We start from the raw sequence: 13,806 nt of genomic DNA, 5'->3' as shown, positions 1-13,806 counted from the left end.
TTGCTGAGGATTTATTTGATGGGGTCCTTGCTGAGGATTTGTTTGATGGGGTCCTTGCTGAGGATTTATTTGATGGGATCCTTGCTGAGCAGATCTTCTCTCCATGGCAGAAATCTTGTGCCTTTGCTGATATTTCACTCTTTTGGGTGGTCTCCTGAGCATGTGTTGCAGAAAGTTGGGCAGCTTTTCCCCATCAGCTTATGGTAACAGGGTCACCAGGGCTTCATGACAAACCTTCACTGTAGGTTTCTGTTGTGGATTCAGTTGAGTTTGATCCCACTTCAGTAAGTGGTGAATTTTAGGGTTCCACCAACTTTTATGACAACATTGGTAACTCTCCAGACGTGGCCTTGCAAGGACTTCCCTGTCTGTCACAAGATTCTTTTTAAACCTCATTTATCACCAACAATTAGAGCTATTGATATGGCCCTTCATCATCACCCTGGTGTGCCAGCTGCTGGAGAAGGACTGAATAGCAAGGCCTTCTGGCATGGTGGGTGATGGTTTCATGTCATGGGATTGGTGCCAGCAGAGCTTTTAATAGCTTTTTAATCCTATGTTTGTACAGCAGGATGAGACCAAGCTTCTGCTGTGTGGCTGGAGAAACTTCAAGGTACCTCCCAGGGACTACGTGGGAGTCCTAATATTGAGCAGTGAAGGTGTTTTTTTTTTCTGGTGGCAAAGATATCTTGTTGAGTGCCTCAGAAGAGGGCCTTGACCAGCCAAAAAAAACTTGGGATGGGGAGAACAGAGCCCAGGACTCAGAAATTACATTTGATTTTTATTGGGATCTCTGTTAAATCAGAGCAGTCCAGTCCAGGCAGATGTTTCTGGGGAAGGTGTAGAAGTTCTGGAGAACCTTTATAGAGGCAGGATTCACCTGCCTCTTGTGTTGCCTTCCTTGGAGCTGTTTGCCATGGAAAATGTATGGAGAAAGTTCTCTCTGGGCATTGAAAACCATGATTCCCCAAGGAATGAGAGATTCCTTCCTTCTAATTGGAAGGATGAAAGAGGCACTTCATAAGGAAATCGTTTATTTGGCAGCAAATATGATGTTACACTGCTGGTGGTTGAGCTTTAGTAAGTAAATGTAGACTTTAACATTTAATATTTAACACTGCCAGATATTTTCCCAGAAAAATGAAGCCTATTTCTTCTTGTAATGCCCATGTCAGATCACCCTTCTCCTTCCTTGAGTCTTTTTGGCTTGGCCAGTTGCAGCAGGTGGGTGCCTGGGGGCATCATGTTGCCTTTTTCTGGCTGCTGTGAGACACTACAGGCATTAAATTTGAGTTTTATGGGGAATGCTTTAAACTTATTTCATGGTCAGGTGGTGGCTGATGGGAAAAACCTCATAATTCAGGAGTGGTAGAACTTTAGGAGGTTAAAACATTTGAGTGGAGGTGGTCAGGGAAATCAGAAGGTGGTCAACACCAAGGAAAGCTTCACTGGCCCAACTTGGGGTTTGCTTGGTTATATTAATCTTTTTTTTTTTTTTTTTTTTTTTTTTATTTTAAGAAATCCAAGCAAATCATGAGCCTGTCAGAGGACATGAGTTGATCAGCATGGTGGTGTGACTCTCAGATCCATCTAAGAAGATGTCAAGAGGTGGATCTCTTGGCAAATCCTCCTTTTCCCACCTTTTCCAGTTGTTTACAAGCATCACACTGAGCTTGACCAGTGTCAAGAGCTTCCTCCTCCCATTCTTTTCAAAGATTAATAAGCCTCAGACTAAAATTTTCCACTTATTTCCCTAATTCTGTCCATTTATCCACTTTATTTCAGCAGACTCATCCATTGTGTGCTTCCAGCTTCTTTCTTCTTGGGTCTCTTCCACCTCATCCAGGGACAGGAATGAAAAATGTTGTCCTGGAGCCACCAGCACTCAACTTGAACCCCATGAGCTCTCTTCTGAGCACCTCTGCTTGTTGGTTAAAGCATCAGGAGGAATGTCAGCTTGGGAGGAATGACTTTAACTATTTTAAGAAAAAAAAGCAGTGAACTTTGATTCAAAGAGGAGGAGAAAGTGTGGCTGTGGTTTTGGAGATGTCCTGGAGGTTGGTTGGAGATAATGAGGTCAGGAAGGTAATGAGAGGACTTTGCTGGCTGAACTTGGGCATCAGGAATGAGATCTTTTAGAATCATAGAATGGTCAGGGTGGGAAAGGGACCTTAAAGATTGTCCAGATTTATTAAAGGGGGGGCTGGTGGTTTTCTGGGTAATGGTGACTGCAGGAGCTTTGTGGTTGGATGAAGAAGGCAGGGGGTTGGTGAGGCTGTAGGAGACTCATCTCCTGTGAAAATTTGGTATAACTGTTAACAATAAATCATAGAATAATCAAATGGTTTGGACAATCTACTCCAACCCCTCTGCAATGAGCAGAGACATCTCCATCAGGTTGCTCAGAGCCCCATCCAACCTGGAATGGTTCCAGGGATGGGGCATCTCTCACCTCTCTGGACATGCTGGGTCAGGGTCTCCCCACCCTCAGTGTGGATCATTCCTTCCTCAGATTTAGTCTGAATCTTGTAGTTTAAACCCCTCCCCCCTTTTGCTCCAGAGCCTGCTGGAAGAAATTGTGTCCTGAAGGACTCCAGGGAGTAGTTGGCTGGTGGGAAGAGCTTGATGGGATCAAGGAGCCTTCCTGGAGGAAGAGCTCTGTGCTCTTCAAGTGTGAGGCTTCCCAAGGGATCTCACAGCACTGCTGGGTGTGGGGGTTGATCCAGGGAGCTGAGGTGGGTTGGGGGTACAAGGGGGAAGATTGGTGAGGTGTTTGCAAAGAGCTTGTGGTTCCCCCTCTGCTCTGCTCTGCTGAGACCCCGTTGCAGTGCTGGGCCCAGTTCTGGAGTCCCCAACACCAGAAGGACACAGAGCTCCTGGAAGGTGTCCAGAGGAGAGGCACTCAAATGCTCAGAGGGCTGAGCACCTCCCTGGGAAGCCAGGCTGAGGGATTGGGCTTGTTCAGCCTGGAGAAGAGGAGGCTCCCAGGTGAGCTCAGAGCAACCTTCCAATATCTGAAGGGGCTCCAAGAAAGCTGAGGGAGGGCTTTGGACATGGGGGGGTAGGGAGAGGAGAAGGGAAATGGGTTAAAACTTGGAGAGAAAGGGGAGATTGAGGTTGGAGATGAGGAAGAAATTGTTGAATGTGAGGGTGCTGAGCCCCTGTGCCAGGTTTCCCAGAGAAGCTGTGGCTGCCCCATCCCTGGCAGTGTCTCAGGTCAGGTTGGATGGGGCTTGGAGCAACCTGGGCTGCTGGGAGGTGTTCCTGCCCATGGAAAGGGGTTGGGAATGGAGGAGCTTTAAGGTCCCTTCCAACCCAAACCGTGATAAAAACCAGATAAGAAGTGGGAGAGTTGTCCTCATAAGCTGCTCTGGCCAGGACTATATGGTCGAATCATTCCTCACCTCCCAGGTCTGGGGCTCAAGAGACCTTCTTCCATGTGCTTGTTGGCAGCATCTTTGGGAATGCTGGTTGGGAAAAGGCAGTGGGCAGGCAATGTGAGGGAGGTGATGATGGAGGGTTAAACCAGGTGCCATTTCTGGAGCAACCTGGGCTGGTGGGAGGTGTCCCTGCCCATGGAAAGTGGTTGGAAATGGATGAGCTTTAAGGTCCCTTCCAACCCAAACCATACCATGATTCTCTGATGATTCTCTGAAGGAGCTTAGAAGAAGTTTTGGAGAGATCAGTGAAAGGAGCATCTGCCTCCAGGGTTAAGAAAAACGAATGGGTTTTGGAAGGTGGGGTTTTGCATCCAAAGGGGAGATCCTGAAAACCAAGCAGTAGGTGACCTGATTTCTGTCTGCTGGGTTGGAGGTTGGGTCCTCGTGTCCACGTTGGAGATGATGGTTCTTGCATAGTACAGCTGGGGAGGAAGAGAGAAGGAAAGGTCAGGCTGGTGAGCACATCCTCCTCTTTGGTCTCTCTTTCCTGGTGTCAAACATCTGGATTTGAGCTCAGTCCACCTCCATCCCTGGTACTCTTCCAACACCTTGAGCCTTGAGGATAGCAGGATGGGCAGAGCTGAGGTCAGCTCGTTCAGGAGGAGCTGGGCAATACCCTCCAGCTCCCTTTCATAGGGACTTCTTACTCTTCCTTCACTGTGTGGGACCATCCCCAGTGCTTCTTGAAGAAGAAAGTTTTGCTCAAGTGAAGGATATTTGGGTATTTGAGCTTCATGTCAACTTCTGCTACTCCTAAAGGTCACCCAGCTCTTCCATGCTTCCTGGGAGGATGTTACTTCTGCTTTTCTTTCAAACTTGTGGCTTTGTCCTGGAAGTCTGGGCTAAGGGAAGGTCCATAAGTAAAATCCTGGAGCTGTTCTGGATTGAAAGAAGCTCTGGAGGTCCTCTGGTCCATCCCTCTGCACACTGAGGCCTCACCCAGCTGTATCTCCACACTATTCCCAAGGATGGAGACCTCCCACCTTCTCCAGCTGAAGGAATTTTCTAATCCCACTTTCCCCTCCTACCAACCCTCTGACCTCGAGGTGAGCAGCTGCTGTGCCTGGCAGCTGGAGAAGGCTTTTTCCCACCTATTTATCCCATTTTCCTGGCAGGTTGGTGTTGGGTTTCTCAGATCCTGGAGGACCTCAGGCCACTTTCCAGCAAGGCAGCAAACTCCTGCGTGCTCTGAGCAGGCACTCAGCCAACTGACCTAATTATTGTAATCTCTCTCTTCCCTACATAGTGCAGGTTTCCTTGGCTCTCAGGAGGCTTCCCTGGGTTCTCCAAGCTGCTGGCTGATTTCTTCAGCTCTCTTTTTATCATATTATTGCCCATTTTCTCCCCCTGGGTGAGGTGGTTTGTGGCCAGGTACCATGCAGGACTTGTCAACTGCTCCTGGGGCCATCCTGCTGGGCTTGGTGGCCCCAGACTTTATTTCTTCTTTTTTTTTTTTTTCCTATCCCATTGCCATTTTATTTCTTTTGTTCTTTATCCCACTTTTTTGTTCCCTCTCCAGTTTTGTTCCCTACCCCCTTTTCCATCCTTCTGCCAGACCCCTCCCTGCTTCGGATTCTCCCTTCCCTACCTGTCCCTTTTCCTGCTGATGCAAGCTTTATTTGGGCACAGGTATGAACCTTTTAAAGGTGCCAAATTCTGATATTTTTCCCAGCAAGACAGGGATTTGCATCATATCACCAGGATTTAACAGCTACTTCAACATAAATAAATAAAAAGCCTAGGAGAGAGGAAAAAAAAAAAACCAAAACCAACCCGAGAACAAAACATTGCATCTTGGGGTGAGTTCCCTCCAGTCATAAACTTCTTTTTCTTCCTGCAGATTGAAATTGGGAATTATCCCTGTGCTGTCTGAAAGCCTTTGGGGTCCCCCATGGGGCAGAGGATAACCCTGTATAACTTGCTGCCTCCTTGCAGGGCTTACCACTAAGCTCCCTGGTTAAACCACCTGATGGGATCAGCAGCACCACAGGGGTTTGGTGGCTGAGGGTTTAAAAAAAAAACACCAATTCAACTGAAAAACCTGGTTGGTTTGGGTTTTTTTCCTTCCCTTTTTCCCCACCCAATATCCTGTTGGACCAGGGGAAGATGCAGCAGAACATCCTCCCAGCATCAGCGAGGTTTTATCTGCCTTGAGGTTTCTACAGCCTTGGGTGTTATCTTGTTTAGTGCCTGATAGTGTCTGGAGAGTAAATATTTACTCCTAGGGCAGAGCAGCTCGTGGAGGAGCTGGGAAGAAGCCAAAGGAGAGGAATTACTGGGAGGATAAAGCCCAAAAGAGCCACCAGAAGGGCTGTGCCCTGTGTTGCACTTCCCTGCAGAAACGGGGCTGCTGCTGTCCCCCATCTCTTTGTGGGGTGTGAGTTCCTATTTTCCCTATTTCCCTCTCCCAAAAAAAAAAAAACCAAACCAAAAAAAACCTGATATATATGACACTTCCATGAGCTTCTAATACAGTCAATTACAGTGTTAGTTACTCTTTAAATTATGTGCTCCGGGCTGGAGGATGTCCTGGTGGATACCTCAAATCATCCTTAGATCTTCTTAATGCTCCTAAATAACAGCCCATAGAGCAAATAATTGATATAAACTGCACTGTTTGGTTTTTTTTTCTTCATTTAATTAGCTCGTAGAAAAATGGTGATAATAACAACAGTCATTCATGGGAGATAACAGGATTTTTAGCTGGGGCCAATTGGTGTAGATGTTTTTATTTCACTAAAAGAAGGAACAAAATAACAGCAAGTCAAAGTCACTTTGTTCAGTCCAAAATGATGTTTTAAAGTATTTTACACCGTGCTGGAGCACTGTGGAAATTTAGTGTGCATCACTGTGGAATAAAAGCCAACCCTCGTTGTTTAAAAATACCAAACCCTAAAAAGAACCCATAAGAACTCTTTTTTCCCAGCATTTTCTCCTTGTTTTTTTTGGCTCCAGTGACCTGAGCAAGATGATTTTAAAATCACCAAGTTGAAGTTGAGCTGCTAACAAACAATTTTTTTTTTTTTTTTTAAATTATTTGATGGGTTCAACCTTTTGCTTCTGCAAAAATGAATGCAGTTTCTCAGGTGAGTAGAGGTAGGGGAGGGATGTGACCCATGGGTGCCAGGTGTCACATCCTGGTGCTAGAAGGCATTGGGCTTCTTCTGGACATCATGGATGTGTGGGGATGCTCACCAAGAGCAGGATGTCCCCAGTGTTTTGTGGTTGTGTTGGCAGTGGTTCCATCTTCCTCTCCAAGTGCTTGCAGTAATTCAGGGCTAGGTGCTGAGGTTCTTTTCTCCATCATTCATCTTGCATAGTTTATTCCAGAAGTGCCCTTCCCAATCCCTTGTTAAGCTCAGCTGCTTAATTGATGGATCACAAAGATCCCTCAGATGCCTTCGTCTGGCTGTGCAGGCATCCCAGAGCTGGCAAGGATGGGCTTCCACCTGCAAGGCCCTTGAATGTGTGATCCCAGATGGGTATAGAGTGTTACACAGGCTCTTCATTCATCACATTCCCCTTTCCCCTTTGCCCTTTGCCCTTTCCCCTTTCCCCTTACTCCTTTCCTTTTCCTTTCCCCTTTTCTTTCCTTGTCCTTTTCCTTGTCCTTTTCCTTGTCCCTTTCCTTGTCCCTTTCCTTGTCCCTTTCCTTTCCCCTTTCTTTTCCCCTTTCCCCTCTCCCCTTTCCTCTTTTCTCTTTTCTCTTTCCCCTTCCCCCTTTCCCCTTTCCTTTCTCCTTTCTTTTCACCTTTCCTTTTCCCTTTTCTTCTCTCCCCTTTTCCTCTCCCCTTTTCCTCTCCCCTTTTCCTTTCCTTTCCCCTTTTCCCTTTCCTTTTTCCTTTCTTTTCACCTTTCCTTTTCCCTTTCCTTCTCTTTTCCTTTCCCATTCCCCTTTTTCTCTCCTCTTTTCCTTTCCCCTCTCCTTTCCCCTCCTGTCCCCTCTTCCTTCTTTCTCCTTTCACCTTTCCCCTTTTCCTTTCCCTTTTCCTTTCCCCTTCCCCTTTCTCTTTTCTCCTATCTCCTTTCCCCTTTCTCATTTCCCATTTCTCATTTCTCTTTTCCCATTTCTCATTTCCCCTTTCCTTTCTCCTTTTCCCTTCCCCTTTGCCTTTCCTGCCATGCCCAGGGACACCTCTCATCCAGACAAGGATGCTCCAAGCCTCATCCAACCTGGCCTTGAACACCTCCAGGGAGGGGGCAGCCACAGCTTCTCTGGGCAATCTCTTCCAGAGTCTCAGCACCCTCCTGCTGAAGAACTTCTTCCTCAGATCCAGCCTCAACCTCTTCTCCTGCACTTTCAAACCATTTCCCCTTCTCCTCTGGCTGGACACTCTTGGGAAAAGTCCCTCTGCAGCCTTCCTGGAGGTTCCCTTCAGGAACTGGAGGACATCTATGAGGTTTTCCCAGAGTTTTCTCAGAGGCAAATAGACATTTTCTTACTCAGAGGTAAATAGACACTCCCAGAGCTCTCTTGATCTCCTGTTCCTCTCAAAATAGGTCACTTATCATGTCCTGGAATTACCTGTCTCTATTTGCTTCGTGGTAATGAAAACCTCCCTGTCCTCCAGCCTCCATCCTTGAGCTGCTTCCTTTACCTCTCATTAATCAAACCCTGTGGTCCCTTGGGCCATCAACTTGGGCCCAAATAATTGGCAGCATCTTCACCCCTTGGGCTTTTTGGTTGCTGTTCTTGGCACCCCTGGCTCCTTGACAGCTGGGATTTAAAGAGGGGATGACCAGGGGGGGAGTTGGGCTGCCTGGGAGGGGCTTTTGGGGTGATGTGAGAGCATCCAGCAAGCAGAGAGATGACTCTGAGTGACTGCAAAAAAAAAAAAAAAAGAAAAAGAAAATGCTCTTCAAGCCTCAAGCCAGCAACTCCCTAACTCCAGGGCTGAATGTCACCTGCTGATGAGGTGACAGTGGGGTGGTGGGTCCAGAGGGAGCTGGAACCCATCCCTGCCATGTAGGAAGAAGTTTGGCAGGCACTTGATGTCTGCCCTGGGTCAGGCCCCTTCCTAGAGCCTGGTACAAAACCTGGGACCATCTGGGTACCAAACTTACTCTCTGAATACTGCCAGAAACTACGTGGGAGAACATAGCAGGTCCTTGTAAGGCTGAGAAATGGATGTAGGGTCTGCAAGGTCACCTTTCCAGGCTTTGAAAGCTGTTGTAGATGATGCTTTTGGCCTCCAGCAGTCTTGAGGACCCAGGGTTGATTTGGATGGTCCCTCTGAGAATCATTTTTTTGGAAATGCAGTTGCTTTGCTGGATGGAAACCTTTTGTCTTAGACCATGTCAAATCCACCTAGACAGGAGCTGGAGCTAAGGAGGACACAGTGTCCTGGGCTGCTTTGGCAACCAACTCAGTCCAGGGGTAAAAAACCTGTCTGTAAATGTGTGAGAATTGAATGCCTTCTTGGGCTGTATCCTTCTTTCCCAAGCAGAATATTCAGCAAGTAAGTAGGACATGGGAGATGATGTTCTTGGCTTTTTCCCCACCTTGGCAAGTATCTGCAGCTCTCCTGTTGATGGATTTCCATGTGTCCAATTGGCATAAAAATCAGGGGATGGAGAGTGTCCCTTGCTGGCTGGCAAGTGATGCTCCAGGAGACTCCTTACCCAGTAGGACCAAGATCCATCAGATGGGCCATAAACCCACCTCCACTCACCTCCTGAAGTTCAGGCAGTGCTTTTCTTACTTGAATGCTGGGTTTTTCCTTTATTTTTCTTGGCAACATCCCTCACAAACCAAAGGTAACATCCTTCCCCCTGGAGCAAAGAAGCCCATCTGGTGGGAAACTGCTCCAACCTCATTGCACAGCTGTGATGCACTACAAGAATTTGCCTTTCTGAAGGCAATGAGGGTTTGAGTTTGTTTAAAAAGGAAAAAAAAAATCAACATATCCACTTGAAAACCACAAAAAAAAAAAAAAAATCCTTCTTCCAGTGAAGCTAACTGTGTATGGATTAATTGGTGATTCCTCTCCCTTTCTTGCTGGATCACTGTGTCAAGGTGGCTGTTTTAGGTTGGATTCTGTGGCTTTTTGTGCTTTGTTGTCTTTGGACTTTCTGCTTTGTTTTGAGGGGTTTTTTCCTCCATTTATGTCTGGTTTTATTTGAATGGCTGAGTTGCAACACCTTTGCCTGCTCTGCTCCATGCCAGGCTCATGGATTGCACTGCAGCTGTTGCCTCCTGTCCTGTCACTTGGGCTTTTCTGCATCACCAGCTCCCAGAAACCAGACCTGGAGGCAGGATGAAATAGCTCAAATCCTCAGCCAACCATGGATGCAGCAGTATTTAAAATAAATAAGAATATTTATTAAAGGGGAGATGAAGCAGCAGTGGCTTTTCAAAGGTGTTCACGTTTTAAATCAATAATAATAATAATAATAATAATAATAATAATGGTTCAGCTCCAGCATGTAATAATTCATATTTTTGTGCTTGATGTTTTGGATTCTGGAAAAATATCAGATCCCAAAAGGTGAGATGCAAATCCAGATGTGAGGCAGTGCTGGTGGAGCTGCAGCAATGCCTGGAGGGGGGAGGTGATGGTTCATCTCCTTTGCTTTCGTTTTCCATAGTAACCCAGCAAGAAACTGCTCCATTCTTTCCCCATGGTGCTTCCAAAGACAACATTGCTGGTTTCTTCTTGTTGGGAATGAGCTGGATTAGGAGAGGGAAGAGATTGCTGCTGAAGGAGATCATGAGGAGATGGTGGGAAGCAAACTGGCTGCCCACCAGTGACTGATCAGGAGTTCAAACCCCAATGGTCAAAAGGTCCTTCTGCCTCTACTGAAGTTATTTGCAGAGTCAAAGGATGCAAAGGGTTTCACCCAACCTTTCTCCCTCTGCTCTGCTCTGCTGAGACCCCCCCTGCAGTGCTGGGTCCAGTTCTGGAGTCCCCAACACCAGAAGGACACAGAGCTCCTGGAAGGTGTCCAGAGGAGAGGCACTCAAATGCTCAGAGGGCTGAGCACCTCCCTGGGAAGCCAGGTTGAGGGATTGGGCTTGTTCAGCCTGGAGAAGAGGAGGCTCCCAGGGGAGCTCAGAGCAACCTTCCAATATCTGAAAGGGCTCCAAGAAAGCTGAGGGAGGGCTTTGGACACGGGGGGGTAGGGAGAGGAGAAGGGAAATGGGTTAAAACTTGGAGAGAAAGGGGAGATTGAGGTTGGAGATGAGGAAGAAATTGTTGAATGTGAGGGTGCTGAGCCCCTGTGCCAGGTTTCCCAGAGAAGCTGTGGCTGCCCCATCCCTGGCAGTGTCTCAGGAAAGGTTGGATGGGGCTTGGAGCAACCTGGGCTGGTGGGAGGTGTCCCTGCCCATGGAAAGGGGTTGGGAATGGAGGAGCTTTGAGGTCCCTTCCAACCCAAACCATGATAAGAAGTGGGAGAGTTTTCCTCACAAGCTGCTCTGGCCAGGACTATGTGGCCAATCATTCCTCACCTCCCAGGTCTGGGGCTCCAGGAACCTTCTTCCATGTGCTTGTTGGCAGCATCTTTGGGAATGCTGGTTGGGAAAAGGCAGTGGGCAGGCAATGTGAGGGGGGTGATTATGGAGGGTTAAACCAGGTGCCATTTCTCTCTGCTCAGCCCTAGAGAGGCACCAAGAAGGAGAAGATACCATCTCATAGAGGTGATGTCCTGTAGGGAGTGGAGAGCAATGGAGTGGGTTTTGGATGTGTGAACAAGAGATGTAAAAATTGATGTTGGTTGCTCATGGGGCAGGACATGGTGTCTGCTGACTGGAGCTGGGCTGGAGCCTTTCCTTGGTCTCATTCAGGGTCTCTTCAGTTTGGTTTTGCCTATCTGGTGGGCATGGATCAATAGATCTGTGAGCTGTTGAGGTTGGTTCATGTCCCAGGTGTCTCAGAGAAGAAGAGACCTGCTGGATCCCAGCAGTGTTTCAGATTTATTTCTTATTTATTTATTATAAACTCCCCAGGGAGAGTGAATGCAAGCAGGATGTTGGGTGTTCTACCACAGAAGATTCTGGAAGGAGCTGGCTGCATCAGTAGGCAAAGGATTTGTGGTGTGGCTGCCTTTTATAGGAAGGATCTCTTGTTCCTAGCAAAAGCCAGGGTGATTGATCTCATCTGGCAGGAGAAAAAGCTTTCAGTGATCTGTCAGGGTAGCTCTGGAGCCCATCAGGACCTGATGAGGAGCTCCTACTGCTTGGCAGCTTTCCTGGGGTGGCATTTCTGGAGGATACTCTGAGAAGATGCTCTGGAGTTCCTCCACGTTGGAATAGTGGAGAAACAAAAGGACTGGTGTGGGAAATTGTCCAGCATTTATCTGGAGGGTAAGGATGGAAGAGATGGGATTCCCAACTGAGATGTCCTAAGTGGATTTAAACCCCTGTCTAAGCAGCTGAGGCCAAGAAAAAGAAAAAGAAAAGAAAAAGAACCTGAGTTCTTGCCACTGACTGGGATTTGGTGGTGATTGGGCCTTTTGATAATTGAATTTTGATACAGGTGCCTAAGTTTGGAGAAGCCTGATGCTAAGCACTGCAGGAAGCAGTTCTGCCTGAACTCCGTGTGTGAGAGATCTTTTCCAATCATCTTACCCAGTGCTCCAGGTTTTTGAAGACCACAGCCTTCAACTTGTCACGTGTGAGGAGGTGTTTCAGGCTTTCAGCATCCATCCTTTGGAAGCAAAAAAAAAAAAAAAAAAAAAAAATGGCAAAAAGGGACCTCTTTATTTTGTTTCCTTTGCTGTTGCCCAGCCAGACCTTAGCTGGAGTGAAAATGAGAGATTGTTGGTTTGATGGGTAGGTTGGGATGTTGGGAATTTCAGCAGGAATTATTTTTTGGAGTATCTTCTCACGGGCAGCAGTCTTGCTGATCAGATGTTTCGGACCAAAAACCCCTGCTCCTCATCTTCAGGCAGTGATGTTTGTAAAGGGCTGGGGTCCCTGCTCCCTGGGGATGGTTGAGGTATGGGTGGGACCCATCCCTAGGGAAGAACTTTGTGTGGTTGCCCTCTGGTGCATCTCTTTTCTTGGCTGGGCTGCTCCAGTTCAAGCAGCTTTGTTCTGGTGTGCTGGAATTTCTGCCCTAGAGGAGGAGATGCATGTGAGGTTCTCCATGGCCATAGTAAGCTGATGGAAATGTATTCCCATCCCTGTGTGTCTTCTTCTCACCAGGCACCCCCCTTCCTTCTTTTACATGATTGAGGTTCCAAGTTCAGCTGTGCTGGTGTCTCCCACCCATCCAGGTGACTTCTCCATTGCTGGAGAAGACTCAGCTGCTGGTTCCTCAAGTTCAACACAAGCCTGGGGCACCTTTCAGAGATGGGCTACGTCTTAGGCTTGACACCTAGAGCCATGGGCAGGCCCAGAGGGTCTGTTGTGTGTGTGCTGCTTCATCATCTGTTGGATGAATGCACAAATGTCATAAAAAATGCACATTCTTTAAGACTTTTTTCACTGATGAAAGGCCAGAGTGGGTAATTGCCATGCCCTATAATCTCACCCGAGCAAGAACCCCATGTAGGTCACTCTTTAAAATCCCAGCTCTCCATAATAATTCCACATTCCAGTATTCCTGATAGCTGCCAAGCTGTAATAAGGGATTTGGATGTCTGTTGACTTTTCCTGCTGCTGAGTCCTTGTTTTCTGGTCCTCTGGGCTTTGTAGGAAAGGTTTGCAAGTTTTCAGACCTCCAAAACATAGACTTTGTGCTTTGACCACATAAAGGGAGGAGGGGGAAAGAGGAAAAAAAAGAACAATTTTGAGGTCTGTCTCTATTAATTGTCATTAAAAAATGTGTCTGGAGTCTGGGAATCCTTGGTGGAAGGTGCTATGCTGAGAGATCCATGGGATCACCACTCCCTGAAGAGCTTCCAAAAAGGTGAAGTCCAACTTCCAAGAAGGAGAACTCCAAGATTGGGTTTACTTTCCTACTAGAGAGCCATAGAAGTCTCAAATCAGAGCATCACAGACTGCTTGGGGTGGGAAGGGACCTTTCAAGTCCATCCAGTCCAACCCCAGGGACATCTCCAACTGGATCATGTTGCTCAGAGCCCCATCCAACCTGACCTGGAATGGTTCCAGGGATGGGGCATCTCCCACCTCTCTGGGAAACCTGGGACAGGATCTCCCCACCTTCAGCATAAAAAATTTCTTCCTTTTCCCATCATCTCTCAGCAAACTGATGGTTGAACGTGGAGCTGAGCACCCTAAAATCATCTGTGTTACACCTTCCTCTGCTTTGTGCTTCATCAAGGGTAAAATCCAAGGATGCAGAGCCCTGGGCTTGATTTCCTCCAGTGCCACCTTCAAAAAAAATAAGACTGAGGAAAGAAAACCCCAAAACCTTTGTTTTGATGTGTTGTGGCCTCAGGGGATGGAGGACACCCTGTG

Source organism: Calypte anna, chromosome Z (genome assembly GCF_003957555.1).
Source record: "Calypte anna isolate BGI_N300 chromosome Z, bCalAnn1_v1.p, whole genome shotgun sequence".
NCBI classification, from domain to species: Eukaryota; Metazoa; Chordata; class Aves; order Apodiformes; family Trochilidae; genus Calypte; species Calypte anna.
This window is presented reverse-complemented; position numbering follows the sequence as displayed.